We start from the raw sequence: 22,223 nt of genomic DNA on the forward strand, positions 1-22,223 counted from the left end.
TTCAAGGGTAAGACCCGATTTGGGCCAGAGTTGAAGGAAATTATTTCAGATATCACTGGGGGAAAGGTCCTCCACAGGATAGACCTTTCAAGGCTAAAAATAAGTCTAATTTTCGTTCCTTTCGCAATTTCAGGAACGGACCGACTTCCACCTCTACAGCCACTAGGCAAGAGGGTAACGCATCCCAACCCAAACCAGCATGGAAGCCATTGCAAGGCTGGAACAAGGGCAAACAGGCCAAGAAGCCTACTGCTGCTACCAAGACAGCATGAAGGGATAGCCCCCGATCCGGGACCGGATCTAGTAGGGGGCAGACTTTCTCTCTTTGCTCAGGCTTGGGCAAGAGATGTTCCCGACCCCTGGGAAATAGAAATTGTTTCTCAGGGGTATCTTCTAGAGTTCAAGGACCTTCCTCCAAGGGGAAGGTTCCACATGTCTCGCTTATCTTTAGACCAGATAAAGAGACAGGCATTCTTACGTTGCATAGAAGACCTATTAAAGATGGGAGTGATACACCCAGTTCCAACAGCAGAACAAGGACTGGGTTTTTACTCAAACCTGTTTGTAGTTCCCAAAAAAGAAGGAACTTTCAGGCCATTTCTGGACTTAAAAATTCTAAACAAATTCCTCAGAGTTCCATCATTCAAAATGGAAACCATTCGGACAATTTTACCAACGATCCAGGAGGGTCAATACATGACTACCGTGGACTTAAAGGATGCGTACCTGCATATTCCTATCCACAAAGATCACCATCAGTTCCTGAGGTTCGCCTTTCTGGACAAACATTACCAGTTTGTGGCTCTTCTGTTCGGTTTAGCCACTGCTCCCAGAATTTTCACAGGTGCTAGGGTCCCTTCTAGCGGTGCTAAGGCCGAGGGGCATTTCAGTAGCACCTTACCTAGACGACATTCTAATACAAGCGTCGTCCCTTCCCAAAGCAAGGACTCATACAGACATTGTTTTAGCCTTTCTCAGATCTCACGGGTGGAAGGTGATGTTACGGTTGCCTCCAGGCTGGCTGGAAGTTGGACCGTAGAAAAGGATGCTCCTAGCGCTCACCAAAGGACCATCAGCACCGTAGACACCATAGACTACTGCGTAGCCACCATAAGTAATGCAGACTCTACGAACCACCGCTGCTGGGCTGGTATCTCGCCGTCTGCTCTGCGCCCTGGACCTACGACCAGGCTCCAGTAGGTGAACCTCTTCCTTCTGTAGCGTGAAGCAGGATCAGGAACAAGAGCTCTTACAAGAGCTCAATAGCTAAGGGAGTATGAAGAGCATAGCAATCCCTGTAGTGATTATAGCTGTCCCCTACAAACATGAGTCAAATCTGCAAGTTAGAGGGTCAGAAAAGGTCTGATGTGCTGGAACACACAGCCTGCTTTTTATTGAGGTTACATGCAAAAAAAAGACACTCTCAGGGGGAGGCATAAAATCCCCAATCACACATTTGATACATTTAGATAGAGACAACGCCCTTTGACAGGCCATAGTAGAATTACATTTCTTCAGCAGATAACAAGTTACACACAAGAAAACAATGCAGTCCACCTTATCACTACTAGCAGTCTGATTAGACAATGGGAATGTTTATCCCTAAACTTAATTAGAGCTGATCCCAGCAAACTTGTATTTAGAATAGGCTCTTGAAGCTGAACAAAATTTAACTCTTTAGTTCTGACCGAAGGGTCTGTCACATAGCACTTAATGGCACACAATGAAAATGAATGCTTTTGTAGCAGTGCTCCCTTTCTGTGGAACACTCTGCCTGTGTGGTACTTGGTTCAGTAAGCCCTATTTACTGAACCAAGTGGGAGAAAGCCAGGGACAAGTTATTTTACAGGTCTGGGGGCATAGTCTTAAAGGGGCATTGTTCACCAAAGTCACAATATGTCCCCAGACGGTTCTTAAAGGGCCATACACACCCAATAAAAGTTAATATGTTCTCAGGGGCACAATCTTCCAGGGGCCATAGTCATAAGGGAGGAGGCTGGCAAATAGGCTTCTCCAAAATCCAGGGAAGCAGGGCAATTTTCCATTTAAAGGGCCAGTTACAAATAGCAGTTTGTAACAGATGAACATAGAAAAAAGTTCCCTGTCCCCGTCCACAAGGGTTCCCTTTCTGGGAACAATAATAGACTCCGTAGAAATGAAGATCTTTCTGACAGAGGTCAGGAAGTTAAAGCTTCTGAACGCTTGTCGAGTTCTTCAATCCATTCCTCAGCCCTCCATAGCTCAGTGCATGGAGGTAATAGGACTAATGGTTGCGGCAATGGACGTGGTTCCTTTTGCTCGAATTCATTTAAGACCATTGCAACTGTGCATGCTCAAACAGTGGAATGGGGATTATGCAGACTTGTCTCCCCAGATTCAAATGGACCAGAAAACCAGAGACTCACTCCTCTGGTGGCTGTCTCTAGATCATCTGTCTCAGGGAATGAGTTTCCGCAGACCGGAGTGGATCATCGTCACAACCGACGCCAGTCTTTTGGGCTGGGGCGCGGTCTGGGAGTCCCTGAAGGCTCAGGGTCTATGGTCTCGGGAAGAATCTCTTCTCCCGATAAACATATTGGAATTGAGAGCGATATTCAATGCGCTCCAGGCATGGCCTCAACTAGCGGAGGCCAGATTCAGCAGATTTCAGTCGGACAACATGACGACTGTAGCGTACATCAATCATCAGGGGGGAACGAAGAGTTCCCTGGCGATGAGAGAGGTATCCAAGATCATCAAATGGGCAGAGGATCGCTCCTGCCATCTATCAGCAATTCACATCCCAGGAGTGGACAACTGGGAAGCGGATTATCTGAGTCGTCAGACTTTCCATCCGGGGGAGTGGGAACTTCACCCGGAGGTTTTTGCCCAGTTAACTCAACTATGGGGCATTCCGGATCTGGATCTGATGGCGTCACGTCAGAACTCAAAAGTTCCATGTTACGGGTCCAGGTCCAGGGATCCCAAGGCGACACTGGTAGATGCCTTAGCAGCGCCTTGGTCGTTCAATCTAGCTTATGTCTTTCCACCGTTTCCTCTTCTCCCACGGCTAGTAGCCAGGATCAAACAGGAGAAGGCTTCGGTAATTCTGATAGCTCCTGCGTGGCCACGCAGGACCTGGTATGCAGACCTGGTGAATATGTCATCGGTTCCACCATGGAAGCTACCTTTGAGGCAGGACCTTCTAATTCAAGGTCCATTCGTACATCCAAACCTAGTCTCTCTGCAACTGACTGCTTGGAGATTGAACGCTTGATTCTAGCTAGGCGTGGGTTTTCGGCTTCAGTTATAGATACCCTGATTCAGGCTAGAAAGCCTGTCACTAGGAAAATTTACCATAAGATATGGCGGAAATATCTTTGTTGGTGCGAATCCAAGGGTTACTCATGGAGTAAGATTAGGATTCCAAGGATTTTAGCTTTTCTCCAAGAAGGATTGGAGAAAGGTTTGTCAGCTAGTTCCTTAAAAGGACAGATATCAGCTCTGTCTGTTTTGTTACACAAACGTCTGGCAGCAATGCCAGATGTTCAGGAGTTTGTGCAGGCTTTAGTCAGAATCAAGCCTGTCTACAGACCTGTGGCTCCTCCATGGAGTCTAAATCTAGTTCTTTCAGTTCTTCAGGGGGTTCCGTTTGAACCTCTACATTCCATAGATATTAAGTTACTATCTTGGAAAGTTTTGTTTTTGGTTGCTATCTCTTCCGCTAGAAGAGTTTCTGAATTGTCTGCTTTGCAGTGTAATTCACCCTATCTGGTGTTTCATACAGATAAGGTCGTTTTACGTACCAAACCTGGTTTTCTTCCAAAAGTGGTCTCCAATAAGATTATTAACCAGGAAATAGTTGTTCTTTCTCTGTGTCCTAACCCAGCTTCTAACAAGGAACGTCTGTTACACAATCTCGATGTGGTTCGTGCTTTGAAGTTTTACCTAAAAGCAACTAAAGATTTCAGACAAACTTCGTCCTTGTTTGTCGTCTATTCTGGTAAGAGGAGAGGTCAAAAGGCGACTGCGACCTCTCTGTCTTTCTGGCTGAAAAGCATCATCCGGTTGGCTTATGAGACTGCTGGAAGGCAGCCTCCTGAACGAATTACAGCTCACTCTACTAGAGCTGTGGCCTCCACTTGGGCTTTCAAGAATGAGGCTTCTGTTGAACAGATCTGTAAGGCAGCGACTTGGTCTTCACTGCATACATTTGCCACATTTTACAAATTTGATACTTTTGCTTCTTCGGAGGCTATTTTTGGGAGAAAGGTTTTGCAACCAGTGGTGCCTTCCGTTTAGGTTACCTGACTTGTTCCCTCCCTTCATCCGTGTCCTAAAGCTTTGGTATTGGTTCCCACAAGTAAGGATGAAACCGTGGACCGGATACACCAATGTAAGAGAAAACAGAATTTATGTTTACCTGATAAATTTCTTTCTCCTACGGTGTATCCGGTCCACGGCCCACCCTGGCATTTTAGTCAGGTTTAAATTTATTTTTATAAACTACAGTCACCACTGCACCCTATGGTTCTCCTTTTTCTCCTAACCGTCGGTCGAATGACTGGGGGGGCGGAGCCTGAGGGGAGCTATATGGACAGCTTTGCTGTGTGCTACTTCCTGTAGGGATTGAGAATATCCCACAAGTAAGGATGAAGCCGTGGACCGGATACACCGTAGGAGAAAGAAATTTATCAGGTAAACATAAATTCTGTTTTTCTGGTTCCTGGGGCCCAGGAGTTATGAAGGAGGAGTTTAACTTCCTCCGAAAGTTATTCGCCTTGACCAAGAACCCCTGAAACCATCCATGCAATGAGTTGTAATCTTTGAGAAGGTTCATTTGGGAAGAAAGAAGGATTGGAGGAAGAATTGACATTTCTTGTAATAGAGGATACCATACTTTAGTCGTCCAAAATGGAGTTATCAGAAGAGAATTCTGCTGTTTCTTGACAAAATAGGAGGGTCCGAAGTATCAACGTTGATACTTCAGACCCTCATATTTTTTCAAGACACAGCAGAATTCTCTTCTGGTAATAACTCAATTTCTTTCCTAAGACATGGGGAGTCCACAACGTCATTCCAATTACTAGTGGGATATTCACTCCTGGTCAGCAGAAGGAGGCAAAGAGCGCCACAGCAAAGCTGTTAAGTGTCACTTCCCTTACCCATAACCCCCAGTCATTCTTTTTGCCTCTGTCCATGGAAGAGGTAAAGTTTGGTGTCTTTAGATATTTTTTCCTTTTTTGGGTACTTTTAACTGCAAGCAAGGATTTGGGTTTAGCTGTATCCACGTCAATCTCTTGAGTAAGAGTAGTGGTGGCTTTTAAGCAGTTAGGAAGTGGTGAGGTGGTCCTTAGTTTGTTTTCCTGACATATTTGCTGCCCTAGTCATAGAAAGCCAGAGTTGGTTACTCTGGTCTTCCTTTTTCCACAGGTCTCTGTAAGGAGTTTATGTCCTTTCACACCTGGTGAGCTGTCTTCCTGCCGGACAGCTAGATTGCAGGTAAGTGCTTCTGTCTTCTAGGTGTTGGAGACTTGCACTTCAGAAAAATAGTTAACTCTGCAGTAATATTGGGACATGATATTCCCTTTATGTATAGGATTTACTGGGGCAGTGTGCAGTCACATATATATGTGGAGACTAGGGCTTCCCTTAATATTGGGGATGTTTTCCTCTGTGGCTCTTAATTTTATTCACTCGTGTAGCGTTGACAAGAGTTTATATTGGGCATTTTGTTAGAAACAAAAACTGTAGGGCACAATTTATTGAGGCTTTTATTGTGAATTAGACTGGGAGCTACTAGGACTTTTATTACGGGCTTACTCAGCAGTTTCTTGGAACGCGCTCTTTTAGTTGCTGCGCAGTTCCTGTTTGCCGGTCATGTGACTTCCAGCTCACCCGTCTCGGAGTGGGGTGGCATCACTTCTTCTCAGCATTTTCTGTATCGATTCGGTGAAGGAGTCGCTCGTAAGCAGCCTCTGTGCATCTGACTAATTGTGGATCCTCTGGAAGTTACGGTAGGGCACCTCAGACTGTCTGAGGTTTTTTCCTTTTTCTATTGGACAATCAAGTTATATTAGCGTGTATAACGCTCTGTAAGAATAAAGACTTTTATTAAAGTGACAGTAGTCCTTTTTTTAAAAAAAAAATCATTTTTTTTATTTTGCAAGCTATGGACATGGAACAAGAATCTGTTTATTTTGATAGATGTTTACTATGTCTAGAGGCCCAAATTGTTTTGCTTATGCAATTCTGTACTACATGTTTAACTAGAACACTAGAGTGTAAAGATAAATTATTGCTCCCTGAGCCTAATGTCTCCCAGGATAATGCTGTTCAGGTTATGTCGCAGCTTTCTCCTCAAACGTCCCAAGCCTCAGTGGCGTCACATACAGTGCCCTGCAGTTCCTTTCAGTCTCTTGGAGGAGTTTATTTGCAAACAGATTTTGCTGCACTGATATCTTCTGCGGTATCTGCAGCTTTATCTGCTTTTCCCATGTTGGGGAAGCTTAAGAGGAAAACTATGCATTTTTCTGATAGTAAGGTGTCTGTCGCCTCTGCTGCCGCGAAGGTTGACCTCTTATAAGTCTGATGTAGAGGATACCTTGGTAGCTTCTGAGTATGAAATCTCATATTCTGACAGTATGCCGTATTTTTCGCTCCATAAGACACACTTTTTACCCACTCAAATGTAAGGGGAAATGTCTGTGCGTCTTATGGAGCGAATGCAGGCCCTGCACTTGCATATTTAGGCTTTTTGCCGTAATAATAATTTTGTTAGAGCAGCGGGATTAACAGTGGCGATGATGTCACATCCCCTAATTGGTTGCACTGTCTTGCTGAGTTCCACTTCCTGCGCGTGGGGCGCAGGTTATCTGTCACTGTCTGAGAAGTGAATGAGGAAGCGCTATAGGTTGGTGAACCCACACACAGTGTCTGCGGGAGCAGGGCAGAGCTTTTCAGCCGAGACTGGGAGCACTGGAAGCTGCTGTGTGAAGGCCCAGGGATCTGCTGCAGCTAGTGTTACTGTGGAGCAGAACTTATCCCGGCGAAGAACACTGGCAACAGGTGAGCCATATGCTGCCAAAAAATGCACTTGTTTTACTGTTTGTGGGCTGGAGGAACAGGTGAATTTTTTTTATATACCGGTGAATATTTAAATCTGGCTCTTAATGTTTTAAAAATTGGCACTGCGGGTTAGTGTTATTAGGGTTAGGTTTAGGGGTTAGGGTTTAGGTTTAGGGTTGAATATTTTTTGTTTTGTTTTCCTCCTCTAAAAACTAGGTGTGTCTTATGGTCAGGTGCGTCTTATGGAGCAAAAAATACGGTGATTCCTTTGATTCTGAAGAGATAAACTTCAGATTTAAGCTTGAGCACCTCTGTTTACTGTTAAAGGAGGTATTGGCTACTTTGGACGACTCCAATGCTTTTATCTCTGTCAACCCTAAGAAATCTAGTAAACTCAATAAGTACTATGATGTTCCTTCCTCTGTCGAAGTGTTTCCTGTCACTGGCCGTGTGTTGGAGATCATTGCACAGAAGTGGGTTAAGCCAGGGATACCATTCTCCCCGTCTCCCGTTTTTAAAAAGATGTTTCCTGTTGCTGACTCCATTCGAGACACTTGTCGCACAGTGCCTAAGGTAGAAGGGGCTATTTCTACTCTGGCTTAGAGAACCCCAATCCCTATTGAGGATAGCTGTTCCTTTAAGGATCCTATGGACAAAAAGCTGGAGGCTTATTTAAAGAAGATGTGCATCAGGGTCTACAATGTCAACCTGCAATTTGTATTGCCACAGTAGCAAGTGCAGCATCTTATTGGTGCAATGCCTTGTTTGAATTGATTTTAGAAGAGACTACTTTAGAGGAGATCCAAGATAGGATTAAGACCCCCAAACTTGCCTATTCTTTTATCTCTGATGCTAACATACAAGTCATTAGACTGGGAGCCAAGATATCTGCCTTCACTGTTCTAGCCCACAGGGCTCTGTGGCTGAAATCTTGGTCAGCTGATGTTACCTCCAAGTCCAAGCTCCTGTCTTTACCTTACAAGGGTAAGACCCTTTTGGTCCTGGTCTAGCGGAAATAATTTCTGAAATAACGGGTCGAAAGGGGTCCTTTCTGCCACAAGACAAGAAGAATAGAACCAAGGGTCATCAAAATTCTAATTCTCATTCTTTTCGTATCTTCAAAGGTCAGAAGTCTTCCCCTTCCTCCTCCAAGCTGGAAGTGTCCAAGTCCTCTTGGAGACCCAATCAGACTTGGAATATGGGAAAACAAGCAAAAAAGCCTTCATATGAAACTTAGTCAGAATGAAGGGTCCGCCCCTGGTCCGTTACTGGATCAGGTGGGGGGGGCGGACCTTCCTTTTTTCAACAAGCTTGGATACACTATGTCCCAAACCCTTGGGCTGTGGACATAGTATCTCAGGGTTACAAAATAGACTTCAAGGCTTGTCCTCCCAAGGGCAGATTCCACCGTCTAGGATTTTATTCAAATCTGTTTGTGGTTCCCAAAAAAGAGGGAATTTTTCGACCCATTTTAGACCTAAAGTGTCTCAACAAATTTCTCAAGGTGCCGTCCTTCAAATTTGAAACCATTCGTTCCATTCTTCCTTTGGTCCAAGAAGGTCAGTTTATCTGAAGGACGCATATCTTCATGTTCCCATCCACAGGGATCATCACAAATGCCTAAAATTCGCTTTCCTAGACAAGCACTTCTAGTTTGTTGCTCTTCGCTTGGTCTTGCTACAGCTCCCAGAATTTTTCAAAGGCTCTGCGGGCTCTCTTGGCAGTTGTCAGGTCTCAGGGAATTGCAGTGGCGCCCTATCTGGACAACATCTTGGTTCAGGTGCCAGCTTTCCAACAAGCAAACTCTCATACAGTGATCTTGTTGTCTTTGATGGAGGTCAGAAAATCCAAAATTCTCTCTTCTCACATCTCTCTACAGTCTACTGTTTGGGCCATCAGTAGCTCAATGCATGGAGGTAATTGGTCTGAAGGTCGCTTCTATGGTCATCGTTCCCTTTGCTCGATTCCATCTGAGAGCTCTGCAATTATGCATGCTCAGACAATGGAACGGAGACCATTCGGATCTGTCTCGGAGGATAGATTTGGACCAGTTGACAATTGGCTCTCTCGTGGTGGAGCAGTCTGGGTCTCGCTAAAGGCTTAGGGCCTATGGACTCGAGAGGCGTCTTCTTCCAATAAAGTAAATATCTTGGCATTGAGAGTGATCAATGCTTGGCCTCAGTTGTCTTTTAGCCCGGTTTATCAGATTCCAGTCGGACAACATCACCTTAGTGCCCTACATCAACAACCAGGGACGAACTCACAGTTCCTTGGCCATTAAGGAGGTGATTCGGATTATTCAGTGGGCGGAAACTGACAATTGTCTTATATCTGTCATCCACATTCCAGGAGTGGACAACTGGGAGGCGGATTTTCTGAGCAGACAGAGTTTTCATCCCGGGGAATGGGCTCTCCATCCGGAGGTGTTCTCCAGGTTAACCCTCAAGTGGGGGGTACCAGAGCTGGATCTGATGGCATCTCGTCAGAACGCCAAGCTTCTAAGGTATGGTTCAAGGTCAAGAGATTTTCAGGCCACCCTGATAGGTGCTCTGGCGGTTCCTTGGGATTTCGGTCTAGCATACCTGTTTTCTCCGTTTGCTCTCCTTCCACAAGTCATTGCTCGTATCAAGCAGGAGAGAGCATCTGTAATTCTATTTTGCAGACCTAGTGAACATGTCATCTCTTCCTCTTTGGAGGTTACCTCTGAAGAAGCACCTTCTAACTCAGGGTCCTTTCCTCCATCCAAATTTTGTTTCTCTGAAGCTGACTGCATGGAGATTGAATGCTTAGTTCTGGCTAAGCGTGGGTTTTCTGAGTCAGTCATTGATAACATGCTTAAGGCTCGCAAGCCTGTTACTCGTAAAATTTACCAAATACCTGTATTGGTGTGAATCGAAGGGCTTCTCTTGAAGTAGGGTCAGGATTCCTAGAATTTTGTCTTTTCTCCAGGAAGGTCTGGAGAAAGGGTTGTCAGTCAGTTGCGGATGTGCCAGATGTTCAATCCTTTTTGTCAGGCCCTGGTCAGGATCAGGCCTGTGTTTAAACCTGTTGCTCCTCCTTGGAGCCTTAACCTAGTTCTTAGATTTTAGCAGCAGGCTCCGTTTTAACCAATGCATTCTGTAGATATTAAGTTGTTATCTTAGAAAGTTTTGTTTCTTATCGCTATCTCTTCTGCTCGCAGAGTTTCTGAACTCTGTGCTCTGCAGTGCGATTTGCCTTACCTTATTTTTCATGCGGATAAGGTAGTCCTTCGTACTAAATTGTTTTTCCTTTTCTCTGTCCTAATCCTCCTTCTCACAAGGAATATCTGTTGCATAACTTGGATGTTGTGTGTGCTCTAAAATTATACCTACAGGCTACTATTATTATTATTATTATCGGTTATTCTGCAGGCCATGAACCCATTACTTATATTGGATTGGAGGAAGAATTGACATTTCTAGTAGTAGAGGATACCATACTTGGGTCGGCCAAAATGGAGTTATTACCAGAAGAGAATTCTGCTGTTTCTTGATGAAATAGGAGTGTCCAAAGTATCAACAAAAAAGGAGGGAAGGCATATATGCACCCTGATGGGGCCACTGTTGAAGAAAGGCATCCATAATGAGAACCTCTGGATCTGGTCTCTAACTGTAATAAGTAAAAATATGGAAATTGAGAAGCAAAAAGATCAATTGTAAAAAGGGGCCTCTCAAGATTCCAATCGCTGGAATCTGTTAAGGTATTTGGAACCCCATTCTGCCATCTGATTGTTGAGACCTGGGATATTGTTACAATCCTTTCCTATTTTTAGTTTGGAATTACTAACCCTTTAAATAGGGGCAGGTTCCTTTTTCCTCCTCTTCATATAAAAGTCCGCTCCACACCATTATCACTGCTTGGTAATCTGTTTAAGCAGTGTTTGTTCACGTATAGCAGCTCCTGAATTCTCAGCAACTGCGAAGTACTGGGAAACTAATTCCCTATTCGCCTCACCACTTCCGGTTTGTACTTATCCACTCGATTAGGTAAATGGATCCCTCCTTACTATTATATCCTTCCTGGAGGCTTTTCGCTTTGTTACCCGGCTCTGGTTCAACAATGACATCCTCGAATGCTGTTCCTGTCACCAAGCGGATTTCCCTTCTCAGTCAAACCCATCCGCGTAGGAAAATAGCCTCATCTTGTCACTCTTTCCGGCTGGTTAAGGAATTGTTCTTCTACCAGCTATCAGTTGCCTCAAGTTATTTACCTCTGTATTTGTTCTTTACTGCAATATATGTCATCACCATCCGCTTATTTGCAATTAGTTCATGAAGTTTCTTAGTACAAACTCTCTCAGCATTAATTCCAAGCTGACTAATTATGTGTATTTTTATGCTTAATATTTCTATTGTCGACAATATACCAAATATCCTATGTAGTGATTCCTTATAGAATAACAACTTAGAAACATGCAAACTAGAAAATGACAGGGAATCTTCAGGCTTTTAGAGAGATTAAAAGTTAATAATTTTTTGCACAGTAGCAGTGTTAAACAGTACATCACCATAGTTGCATACATGCAACGTGTTTCCTGCCCATTACGGCATTGCATCAGTCATTTCATTTTTTAGGTAAAATTGCTACTTTCAAGTTACTTCAATCTTATTTAGGTTTATAGTTACTACATAGTATCTACATTGTCATTCCTTATTTTTTGGTAAAGTAATCTACTACATAGTAATGTTATTAGTCTAATATAGACTGATAGTAGCTACATCACAATATTGTTACTTAAAGAGACAGTCAAGTCCAAAATAAACTTTCATGGTTCAAAAAGGACATGTAATTTTAAACAGCTTTCCAATTTACTTTTATCGCCAATTTTGCTTTGTTCTCTTGGTGTTCTTAGTTGAAAGCTACACCTAGGAGGCTCATATGCTAATTTCTTAGACCTTGAAGGCCGCCTCTAATCTGAATGCATTTTGACAGTTTTTCACTGCTAGAAGGCGTTAGTTCATGTGTGTCATATAGATAACATTGAGCTCACGCACGTGAAGTTACCTAGGAGTCAGCACTGATTGGCTAAAATGCAAGTCTATCAAAAGAACTGAAATAAGGGGGCAGTTTGCAGAAGCTTAGATACAAGGTAATTACAGAGGTAAATGTGTATTATTATAACTGTGTTGGCTATGCAAAACTGGGGAATGGGTAATAAATGGATTATCTATCTTTTTAAACAACAAAAATTCTGTTGTTGACTGTCCCTTTAATTTCTGGGTAGATCACTATTTAAGCTACCTCAAGCTACTTTACATAAACTTCAATAGCTGTTACTACATGAATTATAACAGTCTATCTAACGTATCAATCAAAATGATAACATAAGTTATCGCTCTGCATTAGATCTAAAAGTCTATGAGATCAGAAACATTACAGATATTCTCCACCGGAATAGATATATTCTGGGATAGGCAATGGTGAATAAAATGACTTGTTAAATATGATAAAATGTTTGATGTGGTACATCCGAGGTGATTGATATAACGGACAGCAGAAATGTTGTCCATCCGACGTAAAATCGATAGAGATAACCTTGTTTTACAAAACTTTTCACAGCGAAAGCTTCTGCTAGAAGCTCTAAACAGTTGATATGAAGATGATTCGCTAATTGAGACCATTTTCCCCTTGTTATAAAGGGGCCGCATCTTGTGCCACAACAAGATTTGCTGGTGTCTGATTCTATGATCAGGTCTGGAGCGCTGTTGATGATAGCTTTTCCTTTCTAGGCGTCGATACTGAGGCGCCACCAATTGAGTTCTTCTGAAGTTTCATCGGATAAGGATATCTTGTCTTGATAAGAAAGACCTTTCCGAAGATGGAAAATTTTTAATCTCTGGAGGGCTCTGTAGGGAAGAGGAGCTGGGAAGATGACTTGAATAGAAGAAGAAAGATGACCAATAACACTTGCAAGGAGACGTATAAGGAAAGTATGTTGATTGTCTCTAAAGGGAGACAGAGTAGCTGAAACAGAGTCTATATTGAAACCCAGAGCAATTAAACTTTGAGAAGGAGAATAATAAGAAGTTGGTCTAAATAAATTATTAGACAAATTCCCCTTTCTTTCATGTAATTAGCAAGAGTCCATGAGCTAGTGACGTATGGGATATACATTCCTACCAGGAGGGGCAAAGTTTCCCAAACCTCAAAATGCCTATAAATACACCCCTCACCACACCCACAAATCAGTTTTACAAACTTTTCCTCCTATGGAGGTGGTGAAGTAAGTTTGTGCTAGATTCTACGTTGATATGCGCTCCGCAGCAGGTTGGAGCCCGGTTTTCCTCTCAGCGTGCAGTGAATGTCAGAGGGATGTGAGGAGAGTATTGCCTATTTGAATTCAATGATCTCCTTCTACGGGGTCTATTTCATAGGTTCTCTGTTATCGGTCGTAGAGATTCATCTCTTACCTCCCTTTTCAGATCGACGATATACTCTTATATATACCATTACCTCTACTGATTTTCGTTTCAGTACTGGTTTGGCTTTCTACAACTTGTAGATGAGTGTCCTGGGGTAAGTAAGTCTTATTTTCTGTGACACTCTAAGCTATGGTTGGGCACTTTTTTATAAAGTTCAAAATATATGTATTCAAACATTTATTTGCCTTGACTCAGGATGTTCAACGTTCCTTATTTCAGACAGTCAGTTTCATATTTGGGATAATGCATATGAATAAATCAATTTTTTCTTACCTTAAAATTTGACTTTTTTCCCTGTGGGCTGTTAGGCTCGCGGGGGCTGAAAATGCTTCATTTTATTGCGTCATTCTTGGCGCAGACTTTTTTGGCGCAAACATTTTTTCTGTTTCCGGCGTCATACCTGTCGCCGGAAGTTGCGTCATTTTTGACGTTTTATTTGCGCCAAAAGTGTCGGCGTTCCGGATGTGGCGTCATTTTTGGCGCCAAAAGCATTTAGGCGCCAAATAATGTGGGCGTCTTTTTTGGCGCTAAAAAAATATGGGCGTCACTATTGTCTCCACATTATTTAAGTCTCATTATTTATTGCTTCTGGTTGCTAGAAGCTTGTTCACTGGCATTTTTTTCCCATTCCTGAAACTGTCATTTAAGGAATTTGATCAATTTTGCTTTATATGTTGTTTTTTCTATTACATATTGCAAGATGTCCCACGTTAACACTGAGTCAGAAGATACTTCTGGAAAATCGCTGCCTGGTGCTGGATCTACCAAAGCTAAGTGTATCTGCTGTAAACTTATGGTATCTGTTCCTCCAGCTTTTGTTTGTACTGATTGTCATGACAAACTTGTTAATGCAGATAATATTTCCTTTAGTACTGTTACATTACCTGTTGCTGTTCCGTCAACATCTAATGCTCAGAGTGTTCCTGATAAAATAAGAGATTTTGTTTCTAAATCCATTAAGAAGGCTATGTCTGTTATTCCTCCTTCTAGTAAACGTAAAAAGTCTTTTAAAACTTCTCATTTTTCAGATGAATTTTTAAATGAACATCATCATTCTGATTCTGATAATGGTTCTTCTGGTTCAGAGGATTCTGTCTCAGAGGTTGATGCTGATAAATCTTCATATTTATTTAAAATGGAATTTATTCGTTCTTTACTTAAAGAAGTCCTAATTGCATTAGAAATAGAGGATTCTAGTCCTCTTGATACTAAATCTAAACATTTAGATAAGGTTTTTAAATCTCCTGTAGTTATTCCAGAAGTTTTTCCTGTCCCTGATGCTATTTCTGAAGTAATTTCCAGGGAATGGAATAATTTGGGTAATTCATTTACTCCTTCTAAAAGTTTTAAGCAATTATATCCTGTGCCATCTGACAGATTAGAGTTTTGGGACAAAATCCCTAAGGTTGAGATTACCGATCAATATTTTGGAACTCCGTGCAATTTTCAGAGCTCTTCAGTCATGGCCTCTTCTAAAGAGAGAATCGTTCATTTGTTTTCAGACAGACAATGTCACAACTGTGGCATACATCAATCATCAAGGAGGGACTCACAGTCCTCTGGCTATGAAAGAAGTATCTTGAATTCTGGTATGGGCGGAATCCAGCTCCTGTCTAGTTTCTGCGGTTCATATCCCAGGTATAGACAATTGGGAAGCGGATTATCTCAGTCGCCAAACGTTACATCCGGGCGAATGGTCTCTTCACCCAGAGGTATTTCTTCAGATTGTTCAAATGTGGGGACTTCCAGAAATAGATCTGATGGCCTCTCATCTAAACAAGAAACTTCCCAGGTATCTGTCCAGATCCAGGGATCCTCAAGCGGAAGCAGTGGATGCATTGTCACTTCCTTGGAAGTATCATCCTGCCTATATCTTTCCGCCTCTAGTTCTTCTTCCAAAAGTAATCTCCAAGATTCTGAAGGAATGCTTGTTTGTTCTGCTGGTAGCTCCAGCATGGCCTCACAGGTTTTGGTATGCGGATCTTGTCCGGATGGCCTCTTGCCAACCCGTGGACTCTTCCGTTAAGACCAGACCTTCTGTCGCAAGGTCCTTTTTTCCATCAGGATCTCAAATCCTTAAATTTAAAGGTGTGGAGATTGAACGCTTGATTCTTAGTCAAAGAGGTTTCTCTGACTCTGTGATTAATACTATGTTACAGGCTCGTAAATCCGTATCTAGGGAGATATATTATAGAGTCTGGAAGACTTATATTTCTTGGTGTCTTTCTCATCATTTTTCCTGGCATTCTTTTAGAATTCCGAGAATTTTATAGTTTCTTCAGGATGGTTTGGATAAAGGTTTGTCTGCAAGTTCCTTGAAAGGACAAATCTCTGCTCTTTCTGTTCTTTTTCACAGAAAGATTGCTAATCTTCCTGATATTCATTGTTTTGTACAAGCTTTGGTTTGTATAAAACCTGTCATTAAGTCAATTTCTCCTCCTTGGAGTTTGAATTTGGTTCTGGGGGCTCTTCAAGCTCCTCCGTTTGAACCTATGCATTCGTTGGACATTAAATTACTTTCTTGGAAAGTTTTGTTCCTTTTGTCTATCTCTTCTGCCAGAAGAGTTTCTGAATTATCTGCTCTTTCTTGTGAGTCTCCTTTTCTGATTTTTCACCAGGATAAGGCGGTGTTGCAAACTTCTTTTAAATTTTTACCTAAGGTTGTGAATTCTAACAACATTAGTAGAGAAATTGTGGTTCCTTCATTATGTCCTAATCCTAAGAATTCTAAGGAGAAATCATTGCATTCTTTGGATGTAGTTAGAGCTTTGAAATATTATATTGAAGCTACTAAGAATTTCAGAAAGACTTCTAGTCTATTTGTTACCTTTTCCGGTTCTAGGAAAGGTCAGAAGGCCTCTGCCATTTCTTTGGCATCTTGGTTGAAATCTTTAATTCATCATGCTTATGTCGAGTCGGGTAAAACTCCGCCTCAAAGGATTACAGCTCATTCTACTAGGTCAGTTTCTACTTCCTGGGCGTTTAGGAATGAAGCTTCGGTTGATCAGATTTGCAAAGCAGCAACTTGGTCTTCTTTGCATACTTTTACTAAATTCTACCATTTTGATGTGTTTTCTTCTTCTGAAGCTGTTTTTGGTAGAAAAGTACTTCAGGCAGCTGTTTCAGTTTGAATCTTCTGCTTATATTTTCAGTTTTTTTCTTTATAAGATTTAAACTTTATTTTTGGGTGTGGATTTTTTTCAGCGGAATTGGCTGTCTTTATTTTATCCCTCTCTAGTGACTCTTGCGTGGAAGATCCACATCTTGGGTAGTCATTATCCCATACGTCACTAGCTCATGGACTCTTGCTAATTACATGAAAGAAAACATAATTTATGTAAGAACTTACCTGATAAATTCATTTCTTTCATATTAGCAAGAGTCCATGAGGCCCACCCTTTTTTGTGGTGGTTATGATTTTTTTGTATAAAGCACAATTATTCCAATTCCTTATATTTATGCTTCACACTTTTTTCTTATCACCCCACTTCTTGGCTATTCGTTAAACTGATTTGTGGGTGTGGTGAGGGGTGTATTTATAGGCATTTTGAGGTTTGGGAAACTTTGCCCCTCCTGGTAGGATTGTATATCCCATACGTCACTAGCTCATGGACTCTTGCTAATATGAAAGAAATGAATTTATCAGGTAAGTTCTTACATAAATTATGTTTTTCTGAAGCCAGGCAACTACGGGTTTTAAAAAAATTGTGAAGACCCAAGGGGCTAAGGAAAGGCAAAATGGAAGGCAAGTATATTGCCAGAGGCAGTCTTTCCATAAACTTTTAAGGAATTTTCTGAAATCTAAGTGGATAGGGACTGTGAGGTATGCGTCTTTTAAATCTAGTCTGACTAGCAAATCTTTGTTGAACAAACAATATCTTAGATACCCTCCATCTTGAAGTGATTGTAAATCAGAGAATGTTTCAAATGTCTTAGATTTATGACAGGCCGAAAGGAACCTTCTCTCTTTTTTTTTTACCATAAACGTTTTGCCTATGAAGGATTCTTTTCGAGAGGGAGCGATTTCTATAGCCTGTTTTGTCAAAAGATCTAAAATTTCATTGACTAAAAGAATTTGATCTGCTTTGGAGAAATGTATTGGAGTAGGAAGAGAGGATTGAAAAGTAGGGGAGAAAACCTCTAAATGAAGACCTGTTACAGCTTTTAAAACCCAAGGGTCTGAAGTTATTTGTTGCCATTGTTCAAGAAACATAGCCAATCTTCCTCCTATCTTTTTGAGGGGAAGACATTGTGTAACAAAAGATGGGCAAACATACCTTGGAAGGAATGACGGAAAGATCTTGATCTGAAGGACCGGTTGGACGACATTCTTGCTCCAGATGGGAAGAAGATAGTGAGAGAGGAGAAAGGTGCAACAAAGTTGCTTATAATGCTTGAGGAGCAGCTGGAAAAGTGATCCCTGCCTTTTCCAGCCCTGCAAAAACAAAATTGAGGATGTTGAGACTGATAGAAAATTTTCTTTGTATTAGTATTAATTTTATTTAGGGAATTGAAGGTGTTGATATAAGAACTAAGTTGCTGAAGGCCTGCATCTCCAAATAACAACCCATCTGCTTGAGGAACCATCTCAGTAGTGGCAAAATCCATAATTTCGGAATCAATGCAACGTAAAACAAGACGCCGCCTTCAAGTGGCAATGGAGGTGTTAGCATCACCCAAGAAGTAAACGGTTCTCTGAATCAATTTTCTTAAGGTATAGAGGTCCAAAAACTCATTAGTTGAAATAGCTTCTTCAGAAAGCTCAAACAATTTGATCACAGGACCTTAAGTATTTAGGAGTCTGTCCTGACAGGATTTCAGAAATCTATCTGGACCTTTCCTAATGTTTGCATTTTTGTTGCCAATAAATTTAAATACATTTTTGTCAATGTCAGGAGTTAAATGTGTTTTGTTAAGGAGCTCAGGACGTGGACATTTGGCCCTCAAAGTATATTTTGTCTTTTTGGATAATGGTCTATTAATGTAAAAATCTAAAAACTTAGCTACCCTTTTAGAAGGTCTCCACTCAGAGGAGCGAGAATGATGCAAATCATTAGGATCCATATAAGGAATTGACAAATTATTTATGAGTTTAGAGTTTTTGGGTTTAAGATATTTTTTTAAAAAATTTTCTTCTTAGGAAAATCCTCAGAAAAGAAAGATGACTCCATTGTCGTTTTTAGGGGGGGCGAACCGGGCTGTAGCCCGGGGCACCAGGAGAGAATAAGGCGCTGTAAACATTCACAGATCCATAGGAAAAAAGAACTGCCTTTTTAACAACCCCAGATTCTGTGTCCAATATACCGCTCCCCCCCCCGCCACACTAAAAAAATAAATACTTTGCCTTTTATATGAGTTGGTAAGTGAAGCAAAATTATGCACAGACGGAACACTTTCAGTAAATACAGCTTTACATCAGGTCTCCCCAGAGTTTCTAAATTTGTCCTGGCATGGGTTAAATGTTAGGCGCACACTATGGCTGTGGAGAAGTTCTAGAGATGACTGCTACACTTCTCCAGGTAGAACCTTTGTGACAGCTGGACTTTCTCTCAAACTGGCTAACTCACCTGCCAAACTGAGCAGTAAAGACAGCAGCGGGGGTTGAGCTGTCAGCATAGAGAAGACAGGGAATAGTGGTATGTTTACTTGTAAATCGCAGTGTTTCAGGCTCCTGGTTTTATGGCCTTCTCCCTTAGATAACAACACAGTAACAAGTAAGGCCATGTGTTTCCAGCAAGCATCTCCTGTTACTAGTCTGTTTACTCAAAAAGTGGGGAAGGGTGCCAGAGAATGGACTTAGATGACATGTAGTGTGATATGTTTCATTGTAAATAACTGAAAAGTACAAAATTCACAAAGGTAAGATAAATGTGCTACCTTATTATATATGTGTATATATATATATGTTTTCTATATTTTGTGCGTAGTGGAGGATTTTAAACTCACCTTTTATCTCCCCCTAATTTAAAATGTTGTTGTATTCTGCCCGGAATCAACTTCACCCAGCAGTGATTCTAACCTTCTCCCAGCTGATGAGTGGCAAGAACCACAAAACAGTCTGTCCTGGGATGGTTATGAATCACTGCACTAACCCTAGCTAAGTTTATTATCTGTGTGAACAGCGATACTTTGGCGTAAAGGGAACCTGCTGAAAAGCAGACTGAAGTAAAAAGGTGTTGTGTACTTAATTTGCATATCTTACCCAGCATCCTTTGCTGCATTGGAAACAATGTAATTCAGAGGTTTTCTGTGGGAAAACAAGACTCTGGGCCTGTCTAGATTTGTTAATGAACTACACAATGAGTTATTTTTTCTATATTTTTGTGCGTAGTGGAGGATTTTAAACTCACTTTTTATCTCCCCCTAATTTAAAATGTTGTTTTATATATATATATATATATATATATATATATATATATATATATATGGAAAGCAAGGGTATGGGTGACCAGCGCTCCAAAAGGTCTAGTGTTCAATATTGAATTGGATATCTGAGACTTAGTGTAGATTAGAAAGTATATATGTATGTCAGTAGATATCTGATGTTTTAAGGTGTGGTATTGTGCAGCTGAACCAGACAAAATGTGTACCCCTAGCACAATGGATGGAAATAATAAATAAAGAGAACGGATATGTCTGGGTGGTACAGCGCAACAAAATAAAAATAAACAATTATTTACACAAGTTATTTGCACACTAATAATGATGTGGTAAACACTGTAGTAGGTAATAAAGTACACCTTCAGAATTGAGAAAGTTCTAATATATTAATGCTTGTCTTGTTTTGCAAACACAATAGTCTTATTAGAGTTCTGTAACTTGTCTATTCGGATATATAGATAGTTGAAAGGATGTCTCCTTACCAGATGTTACCCCAATCATATGAGGTAAGATTTATTCATGTAGGGAGTATCTTTGTCTTGTCTGTAGTGCCCACTAGTCCAAAGGTGATACCCCAAAGTGTGACAGTGCAGTCTTCTCACGTACTCAATTGTTTATTTTTATTTTGTTGCGCTGTACCACCCAGACATATCCGTTCTCTTTATTTATTATATATATGGGTTGATTTATGATCTGTTCCTGCCTTTGTCAAATTAATTTTTAACAATCTGTGTATATATATATATGGACTCTGGTTTCTGAACCATTATCAATTTTTTTCGTAATGTACTTTCATATACTGTAGTCAATTACATTGTATATTCCACACTCTCTAAGCATAGGTACGCAGGTAAGCCTATGTCCACACTTTTTGTCATTATTATTTTTCACTTTTTTGACTATCTTATATTCCCCTGTATACATAATTTCACATCTTTATACATATTGATTCTATGTCAGTATATGCTCTGTGTATAACCATATATTTCCCCTGTCTGTTATCCTTTACTGACACTGTCTGCCTCTGTCTCCTAACCCCCCGCCCCCTCATGATTTTACGACACCCCCTCCTCCCCCTGCATTCAGGCCTCTGTAACACTTTCTGTTTTTTTAGCCATCCTATGTTTTAAGATATAATATGTAAATTCCATCAAATTGGTCAGTATTGCTTCAGACTTGAAAAAGGAAGACATTGTTAAAAAAGCTTGTCATCTTATAAATGTATAGTTAGTCCAATAAAAAAGTATCATTGGTCAGCAACAATAATCAGGTAGGCCATGTTATTTAAACAATGCTCAATTGGTACTTAGGGGCCCAAAGTGTGTGATGGTCACTGAGAAAGTACTGTATATGAACTATATGAAACATGTTTGACCTGATCAAATTTGTGAATTCCTATATGGATGCCGATTTTTATGAAGAAATTATGTTTCAATAAACAGACTATTTTGCTTTTATGCTGGAGAGTTACGATTTTTTGGATTGCATACCGTGGATTACCTTTCTGGGTGGGTAAAATAATGTGCTTTGTAGCTGTTTGAATTTGGATGTCTGGAGACCGGGTGCCTTATTTTTGTTGTTGAAGTATTTCTATGTGGAGGCATTTGATGGAGTGCCATTGAATTTGGCACCGGTTGATGACATCACTCGCTTGGTTAGCGGTACAGAGTCAGCGTGAAGACGGCTGAGTAGTTTGGCAGTTTTGGTCCGGCTGAGGTGGGGTGAGTTTTGTCCTGAGCACTACCTATTGTTGTACTGTGTATGTGTGTGTGTGTGTGTGTGTGTGTGTGTATATATATATATATATATATATATATGTGTGTGTGTGTGTTTCATTTAACTGCTGAAAATTGTACCCTTATAAACACTTTTATTTTCTTGAGAATATTATGCATTTTATGGATTTATTTTCACCATTGAAATTGAAAGAGTTTGAATGTTGCCATTAAATGACTATAGAATTGTGGTTTCACACATTTTTTAAAATATATAACGATAGTTTAAATAATAATGCTATACATACACATATGAATGATTAATATATTAAAGGGACAGTCAAGTACAAAAAAAACTTTCATATTTTATGTAGTTTTAAACAATTTTCCAATTTACTTGTATAACCAATTTTGCTTTGTTCGCTTGGTATTTTTAGTTGAAAGCTAAACATAGGAAGGCTCATATGATAATTTCTAAGCCCTTGAAGGCCGCCTCTTATCACATGCTTTTTTATTTCCTTTTCAAAACAGGCGAGAGCTAGTTCATGTAAACCATATAGATACCATTGTGATCACGCCCGTGGATGACACTGCACTAATTGGTTAAATGAAAGTTAATAGATAATAAATAAAATGT

The 22,223-nt window shown here is 40.8% G+C and overlaps 1 protein-coding gene across 1 annotated transcript in view; it reads left to right on the top strand.

Annotated features, from left to right (window-relative positions):
* Positions 1 to 22,223, top strand: part of SBF2 (SET binding factor 2) — a 1,344,181-nt gene that overhangs the window by 805,630 nt on the left and 516,328 nt on the right. The window lies entirely within an intron of this gene.

Source organism: Bombina bombina, chromosome 7 (genome assembly GCF_027579735.1).
Source record: "Bombina bombina isolate aBomBom1 chromosome 7, aBomBom1.pri, whole genome shotgun sequence".
Lineage (NCBI taxonomy): Eukaryota > Metazoa > Chordata > Amphibia > Anura > Bombinatoridae > Bombina > Bombina bombina.